The sequence below is a fragment of the Cupressus sempervirens genome, chromosome 1 (assembly GCF_028749045.1).
Source record: "Cupressus sempervirens isolate cs-2001-9-10 chromosome 1, ASM2874904v1, whole genome shotgun sequence".
Lineage (NCBI taxonomy): Eukaryota > Viridiplantae > Streptophyta > Pinopsida > Cupressales > Cupressaceae > Cupressus > Cupressus sempervirens.
In genome coordinates this window covers 299,163,347-299,173,125 of record NC_143118.1, presented here as the reverse complement: position 1 = coordinate 299,173,125, position 9,779 = coordinate 299,163,347, and the positions used below count along the sequence as shown (strand labels likewise).

The 9,779-nt window shown below is 28.7% G+C and overlaps 1 long non-coding RNA gene across 1 annotated transcript; it reads left to right on the top strand.

Moving 5' to 3' along the window:
* Positions 1–8,384: 8,384 nt before the first annotated feature.
* On the top strand, positions 8,385–8,877 carry LOC149577304 (uncharacterized). The gene is made up of 2 exons (XR_016364702.1): positions 8,385–8,555; positions 8,636–8,877. It is a non-coding gene; the product is annotated as an uncharacterized LOC149577304 (long non-coding RNA).
* The last annotated feature ends 902 nt before the right edge of the window (positions 8,878–9,779 follow it).

Sequence of the window (9,779 nt, the reverse complement as noted above, 5' to 3'; positions counted from 1 at the left end):
ATTACTTGTAGGGTCCATATGTTGGACATTAGTGATTAAGAAAGATGTTGTACTTCATTATTGTACTGAACTCTATATGTATTCGCATTATAATGGATATGTACTTGGATGATAACATGTTTCATTTTGAGGTTTTTAGATTGAGAGTGGTTCAATCTATGTATTTGTACTTGTATTAAGTTGTTAAAATATAAAAATTGTTGCGTTTATTGTTCTTTGTTTCAAATCTTTTGGTTTTTTTTAGTGTAGCATTATACTAAGGGCCTCAAGAAGGTAAACAAAGAGATAAAAGTTTATAGATCCATGTCTAAAGCTAGCTTCACTTCTCTATTGGCTGATGTGAAAATATGAATGTTTTAGAATCCATTTTAAATGTAACTCTACTTTTATTAGCTAGTATGAAATAAGCTAAAAGTTATCATTTCATCGAAAAAGGTGAGGTGAAGTAGAAAACTCTTGCTAACAATAAAGGCCTAACTACGAAGGAGAAAGAGATAGTTGTAGTGCTTGCATCTATGACCAAACTAAGAAGAAAAGATATTAGAATTACCCTTGTTTAGAGATATATGATGAAGAAGACTTGTAGTATTCATTACAATAATTTTACAAAATAATAATAGTTTTCTAAAAGAATTATAACTCTTGTGACATTTGGTTCACATATTATCCAACTTTTGGTTTGTTTTTATTTTTCTAAATGTCTTTGGAATTGTCAGTTATTTTCGTTTTGTTAAGGTATTCGATCCTTTCAAAACACTTTTCTCTTTAGTATATATTTTTTAAGTGAGTGAGTAGAAATATATTTTAGGAAGATTCCTATATTTTCTAATCTTTTGGTACTAGTTATCAAAATTAACCATTCTCTTTAGCTGCCACACTTACACAAACATGTGAATTTTTTTAGTCAATATTGATGTTATTTGTTTAATACTATAGAATACTTTATACATTTATTGAGATTAATAAGTTTTTTATATGTTCTTAGTCAATATTTTCCATTTGGTTTGTTACACATTCTCAAACTTTTTAAACTAAGTTTTCATGCTACTAAGTAGTGTAACATTTTAGGATAGTGAATATATGTATAGAACTATTTGTTGACTAGTTTTAACAAACAAACAATTAGATTCAAATATGTGTTGTCTAATTGTAGGAAAATGAATGTCTATGAGTGCCAATTATGGGCACTAGTATATAAAACAAAAAACATGTAGTGTATTATCAATCTTATTATGGACGAGTACATTCATGTTTGTTCACTAGTTCATAATATGTTACTAGATATATAGATTTATCAATATTTCTATTAGTATACTTTACTAATTACTATAATGGACAATGAGATCATTATAGTATACATAAATCAAGAAGATGTAATTGTTAAATGTATTATTGAATTAAACTAAAAAAATTATAGATATATTTCTTCTCTTGTAAACTATACAAATTGTGCAAAAATGATAGGATAATTATATGTCATAAAAAATATATTTCATGGTGTAGACATACATTAATTATCGATTTTAAAAGTAAATTTTACTCTCTTATTGAATAGACCATCTCATTTATTACCGTAATATTATTTAATGTGTGTTCTAGGATATGATACGAATGTATGTAGGAAAAAACTTATATGTACTTTTTGTAAAAGAATAAATGCTATTGATAGTGTGTAAGAGTGAAAGGTAATAAAAAGTGAGCACATGTGACTAAATCTCAATACCTCAATATGTGCTTGAAGGAAAAATTTAGTCTACATCCAATTTCATATTCAAATGATAAAAAGAAGAAGATGATAAAGCATATTGACTAGAAATAATATTCAATGCAAAAAGTGAATGGGTAAATATAAATATTGATAATGATCAAATATAACTCCATCCATGAGGAATAAATAGATCTAGTGTCTAAATATGAAGAAACTAAAGGATGGTAGGTAGAGAAAGTAGTTGCACAATGTGTGGCTTGGAGAAGTAATGAACTATACACATAAGTAAATCAATAAATTTAAAATAAATAATAGAAATATAAAAAAACTATGATAATTTCAAAGGCAAGAGCCTACAACACAATGGTAAATTGTGAGACTCTCAATTGGGAGGTCTTGGGTTCAAATCTACTCAAACTTAACTAATAATTAAAATAATTAATCACAAAAAATAATAATAATTAACATTGGCTCTAGCCTCTTGTCAATCCAAAAAAAAAACTATGATAATTTCAAGAGCATTTTCTAAAGGAATTAATGAAAAATATTTAGTAAGGTTAAGGCTTCCATTAAGAAGTGAACATACTCAAATGTGCTCCTATTATAGAATTTGTGAGTAACCTTACAATATTTGGAAACAACAAATCTCATAATATTTAAACTATAAATGATTTGAGATCATGTTGAACTAAAACAATCTTTGAAGAATGATTTTGAGAATGTAAAATATCAAGCAAGGTCTTGAAATAAAATATCAATGATGGAAGCACATTACATAGTTTCAAATGATCAAAAATCCTCCTTTGATATTTTCCTAGTCTAGATGCATGAGAATGAGGACTTGTGAAAGAAACTAGAAGATCATTAAAAGAAAAATACTAGACCAAATTAAATAACGTGGTATGATCCATATACTACCAAATAAAATAACTATTTTGTTCAAATATCTAGTAAGTATTGAATCAATTTCCAACTTGAATTTATTTCCCTATGTAATGTGAGATTATAAACTTCTATTTTGCATCTTGAAGAAACACTCATGCAACTATAACTACACCTCAAATGGGTGGTTGAATGCAATGTCCAATTTATAAAAAGATATAAAAACATGAAGGAATATAAGATGAAACAACATAAATTCTTATTATCCCACTATAATAAAATAATTAGAAGTTTTAGAATTATAACTATCATGAATAAAGTAACTACAATACAATTAAATTATTTATATTTTCTATTTAAGTAAAAATGTATTTTGAGGTGACTCCAAACTCCTTGATAGAATATTTTAAAGGGGATCTAGAATCCACCAAGATTTACCATAAAAATTTCCAACAACCCATAAACCAATAGGAAAAAAAGTGGCTTAGAAAGAAAGAGATAAAAAAATACTAGCTATCTGAGACAAGTTTTGAAGGGACCTTGAAACTAAGTAAAAACAAAATTTGGAGGGAATTTGGAACCCCACTTCGATGAATCACCACAAAAGGGCAGTAAATAATATAAATCAAGCTATGGACAACCAAATTAAACCCTAAAAAATTAATAAGCACACATAAACCAAATCTCCAACAAGCTACCCCTTTGGCATTGATGGAAATTTTTTGAAAAATTGAGTAGGTGACAAAAAATATGTATTCAAAAATTTTACAATAATAGGCCATACCAAATGTAGATCATATAGGTCATATATATACAATGCATTGTACTCTATACTCTATACCCCCCTTTGGTTCTACTTACATATTGTATTTGTGCTCCCCCTTAATATGTAATTTCTTCTCTCTTTAACTGCCTTGTCCTTATTCATTTGTCACTATTAGTTTTCTTCCTTTGACATCAATGACAAAGGTGAGTCCAAATTTAATACACATATCAAAACTTTGTTCCTATACTTCTCTCTAAGGGAAAAATAGGGAACATGCCATATATTTTTCTTTAATATCTAACACTCCATGTATAAAGCCTTCTTTATAGATTAAATTAATATTAGATAATTGGGAGGAAGTTGAATAAGTTATAACTTTGCATTAAACTAAAAATTCATTGTTCCTTACTATACAAAGTCTTAGAGTAAACATTCAATATATACAAAGTTGCAGTATTAAACATTTAACATGAAATAAATATGCAACACAATAATCATTCAAATGTTTTACACAAGGATTTTCTGTAGTTCAACCGTATAAAGGGAGAGAACTGATATGAATCAGCAACCTAAATAATTTAGGTTTCTAAAATGAGCTCTTTTAGGAGCCAACCTTATTAAAGTTTACATACACATTGTTAATGTGACCTTGTTAGACGATTTACATAAAAAATCATCTATACCTTATCACACCTTGATATTTCTAAAGAGTGGTTTGCTCTAAAATAATTACAAATATTACTATTGAAGATTAACATATAGAATTTCATAAGATTGTTAGGTACAGTTAGTTGAGGTATTTTTCTACTACAATGGTAAGAAAGTAATAATGAAAAAAATTCTTAGGTTTTAGTACTATACCTTGCTTGTTTTGATCACCGATGCACTCAATCTCTTTCTTTTGATCCCTTTTTGGCTGATTCACACACTCCACACTTCTAGTGTGTTGTTCCTTTTCTTGATCTTCACAATGCTACCCTTCTTGGTTCACCTTATTATGTAAAGATTTAATTATCTTCAACATAGGAAACATTAATCAATAATAAACAACAATAAACGTCATGTTTCATCCCTTAAAATACACATATTTTATCATTCCTCTAGAATTTGCTAAATTTTGTCTAGATCTTCATCAAGTCCAGTTTCATTGTATCTAGATGCTCCATAAATATAATTCCACCTTGAAATGTGTCCTCCATTTTAAATTGATAAATTGTCTCCATTAGATTTTCTTTAAATTTCTTCATCCATTCATGTCATAACTAAATTCATCCTTACCTTTGAAACTTATTAAACACTCTTAATTATCATCAAATGGTTGTCTTAGATTAAATATTTTCTAAGGTTTTTCTTCATGTCCATGCTTGATGAACATTATATCTCTCTTGGTTAATACTATACTCTATTAATACTAAAATTTCTTGGCTAATACTATATCCCTTCACTTCTTTATTAGGTTCTTAGCAACAGCTGTAGTATCTTGGTTGATCTTTCTTTCCTTCATTTACTAACCAATTGTTTTCCCTTATACATCTATATTTAGATCTTGTAAAGAAATGAAACCAACATCATATTGTAATACTCTAAATCATTCATGCACTTGTCAACACGTAAATCATCATACCTTCTTTAAATCTTCTTCATCACTCAAGTGATATGGCATTGTACTGAACCAACACAATATCTAACTATTTAATGATTTAACATCATTAGAAACATAACAAATGATATAAATCTCCCATATACATTAACAACATTATCAAATGGGGCTAGCAATCTCTTCTTTTGGCATTAATGGTAACTCAAAAACATATAATATATTACATTACATAACATTACATGTTAAACAAATGAAATGCAAACAATTTTTCAATTTTTTGACTTCAGTTGGATTCTCTACATATTTACAAGTTCTGGATCAAAATTCACTTCTAAAATTTCTCACCTTTAGGATGTACTTGTCTTTTTAGTAGTATCATTAGTATTTTTGACTCTCCCTTTGGAAAAAAACTTTCAATCACTCTACCTTCATTTACTTATACATCTCCTTTACTAGTTTACCAACTTTATTAAATTTATTCCCCTTACTAGTTCATATCTCCCTTAGACTATGATACCAAACATAGCTATAAGTTCTAATTAGGAACTTATAAAACCTTTTAGTAATATTTTGTATCTTACATATACTTGTTTCATCATTTTTATTACAATCACTCTAACAACATAAAAAAAAATGACCTAAAGAGTGAACTCTTGCATCAACTCCAAAAAGATGTATCATATCATACATGAATTGATGCACTATAAATCCTTTCTTAGTGAGTATTGGATGGAGGAAGGACCCCTAATATATATCTACAATTTTCTCCTTACACTTTACATACTCCAATCCTACTTTCTTATCTTCTTATTCCTCCCTCAAATAATGATACTTGACATACATGTTCTTGGTTTTTAAATTCATTGTACGACTCTTAGATAAGTTTGTTACAATTATTTATTTTTTGAATAGGCTCTATTACTTCTTCTTGCATTACTTCCAATAATTTCTTATTTAAAAAAATGTTGGAATACTTAATACTAGTAGCAACATACACAACTTAGCCATGGACTATGATATACAACGATGTTTCTTTCTTGACCTTGTAATGGGTCTTTCTTCTGAAAGAAATCTCCACCAATAGTTCTTTTTATATCATCAACATTACCAACCCAATCAACATCAATTCAAACTCTCAATTCAAAATCACCTTCTTATTTGTACCATAAGCCATAGACTTTTGTACCTTTTAATTGCAATCATGTGTGATTCCTTAGGATTAGAGGAACACTTTTTGAAAATAGCAATTGCATGTGCAATATTAGGTCTATAGCATACAACATATTTTAATTTTCCAATAATTGATGTGTATTATGTGTTGTTCACTTAAATAGGTGTGACTTCACTATATAATTAACATATAGTGACCATAGGCATGCTAACCAGCCTCGATTCATCTATACAAGATGTATTTAAGACCCCCTTGATATACATATATTGCATTGCATATGTACTACCTTCTAATTGATGAACTTGAAAACCAATAAAAATGTTAATCTCAACAAACATACACATTTCAGAATCCTTTCTAATTTGATCAGGAAAAAAATTGCACAACAAATAATTACCATCAAATATTATATCATCTACAAATATTTCTACAATTTATATATTGTTTCAAGCTTCACTTTTCAAGTACAGGTTACTTCTCCCACTTTTTCTAAAAAATCCAATCTTTATCAAATATGAATGAAAAATTTCATACCATGCTTTTGGTTCTCTTCACTCCATAGAGATCTTCGTACAATTTTCATATTAGGTGCTTCTAATTTGGCTCCACAAATCCTCCAAGTTGTTCAATGTAAATTCTTCTTCCATTATTTCATTCAATGTAAACTTTGACTTTATAAACTTATTCTTGCTACTATTACTCAATGAGCACAACTTTTCTATCTCAAGAAATAGCTAAGTTTTGGCCTTCAATGTGGTCATAACCATTCCTTTTCTATTATATCATTTGATTTTATGGGAACCCTCATTCAATTTGAAGCCTAGATTAGTTATTATTATTGGTTATACTCAGTTATTTTGTTATTTGTTATAATTAGTTATTTTTTATGTGTTATACTTGAGCGAATTTGAACCCAAGACCTCCTGCATAAGAGCTTCACAAGTTATAGTTTTGTTGTAGGCTCTTGCCTTCACTTCTATTGTTTACTTTTATCAATATAGACCAACTAGACATTTTTGTCACTCTCACATCTAGATTTTTTTAAGCTTTCATTTAAATTCTAAAATTCTTAGGGTTCGTTTGGCTACGGGAATATAAAAATGGGAATAGGAATACCTATTCTGAAATACTTATTCTTGAATAGAAAATGGGGTTACATATTCCTATTCTTGTTTGGTTCACCCAGAATTTGATGCAAAATTCACGGACTCAAAAATTTATGTTTTCTAAAATTTTAAAAAATGAATAGGAATGTGTATTCAAATTCAATCTATTTAGGTGGAATAGCAAATGCTCATTTTTGGACCAAAATTGGAATATTCCAATTTTGTTCCTATTCTAATTCTGATTTCATACATCCAAACATAAATTTTAAAATTTTAAGAATATATGTATGCTGATTCCACTTGTATTCCCATTGCCAAACAGACCCTTAATGAATAACTTTTCCAAAAGTCTTATTAAATTTCTTTTGTATCATTCAATAAAGAAATTTAAATCTTCTTTAAAAAAATTTGACTAAATCTTTAGATTGATTATAAATGAAAAATATAGTATACATATCGATTAATAGCTCCAACTACAGAATTATCAATAATAAAACTATAGAACTTGATACTGACCTATTACTTCCTAGGCAAGGGAAAGCTTTCACATCAACAAATCAAAGGCACATCCTTTTGTTGCTCTAATCAGAAGCTTACATGAAAACTTTAGCACAAATAAATAGACATAGAGCTCGTTTGCATGGTCGACCATTCGACACGTTAAAGTTCAAATAATATTCTTATGAGAAATATTACCACCTCTCCCACAAATATTAATTTTATAATTGTTAAAAGAAGTAGCTGAAGAAGATTTGGGATATAAAAAAGAGCCACAATATAGTTTCAATGCACCAACACATCTCTTTTGTTTAGAACTATAATCACAACTTTACACGGCATTCAGAATGGACTATGAGAGAAAAAATATAATAGTAGATCATATCGACCAGATGTAAAGAAAAGAGATGTGGTGGAATTTTTTAGGTTAGCATTTCTATCAAGTGGGTTGTCATTTGTTTGAGACAGGAGATTCGCAATCTAGTTATGGCTTTTAAAATCCTATCGATGATTTGTTTCCATACGTGTCCAAAAGGACTCCATCACTGTGAGGAACGATAAATAATTTAATGGATTCGTTCATTATACATTGTACAGATGTGGTGCACTTGAATTGTATACTTGTAATTTATAGAGTGATCAATGTGCTCATCACTACCTTCGTCATGCAGCAATCCTAACTCAGTGATTTCCTATGTTGTCAAAGGTTTTCTCTTCAAGGAACAAATGGAGTGCTTAATATTGTAGGGTATTCAAGATTGGAGGGAGAGGAAACATCTTTATAACTTCAGGACAGGGAAACCTGTTTGAGAGAATTGGAATCGGTATTTTCTCAATAATTTGTTTTTATTTGGGTTTTGTTTGGCATTCTGACTGATGTACTTTTCTGAATTGCTTGCTACAGCTATTCTCTTGATAGAGGTGGAGATTGGTGGGCTTGAAACATGGGGGAACATTACACAAGGGAAAAATGTTTTGGTGGTTACAAGTCCATCCTTGAGCCTAGATCTAGCCTTCAAGTCATATAATGGAAGATATGGATGTGTGTATGTTATCTTATGATGGAATCTAGATCTTTCATTGGATAAGTATTGGAGTGACATGGGTGCTCTTGGAATTAGATTTGTTCATTGTGAAACATTTTAATTTTGAGTTTTAACTTTTTTTTGTTTCCTAATATTATTTTAGGAGTATTGTTAATGGCTTGAGATAATTTTCTAATTTGAAAATTCATTTTAGGTGGGAAATTTATTTAAAGAATTCTTTTGTAGATTTTTTTTTATGTTCTAGAGCTCTCTATTATTAGATGTTGGTTTTGGTAATTGTTGCATATCTCTTTTAAATTGGTGAAGGTAATCATCTTTAGAACATGGACAGAACATGTTGGTATGGATCTCTTTGACAACATTCAAATAGAATCTTTGTGGATCCTTTCATAATGAGTAAGATACAAGTTTACAATTTGTTTAACCACATTACACATTAAGAAAGCTAGTGTGACTAGCATGCTATGAAATGAGAAATCTCATATTCCATTCTTGATCTACAAAATAGAGAACCATCTTGCAAGTTCATCATATAGTTATTTAAATCTATTCAAATTTCAATATTTTTTTCTTACTAATGTTAATTATAAATGTTTTATTTAAAGAGTATATTACATAGTTTCTTTTTGCTTTGAATTCTCTTGACTATTTGAAGAAGGATAGTGTTTGTGGACTACAAGCCATAATATTGGGCATTACTCTAATGTAATGATAATGAACTCAAATTTCATCTTCTTTTAATTGAGCATCTTTCATCATTGTTGAGATTTTTTTACTTCTGGTATGTTCTTTTAAATATTGTGATTTAATAGTGAGATGTCACTGAGAATATTACGTTTAGCATTTTGAAGCTAGGAATATTACTTTTAAGAGCTAAAATGTAGAGGGTGGAGGATATGTCCTATGAAATGGATTTAATTTTTTTTTTGTACAATCTATTGGTTTTTTTTTTGGTTTTTTTGTAGGTATTAATTAAGTTAGAATTTTTATAAGGCTATTTTT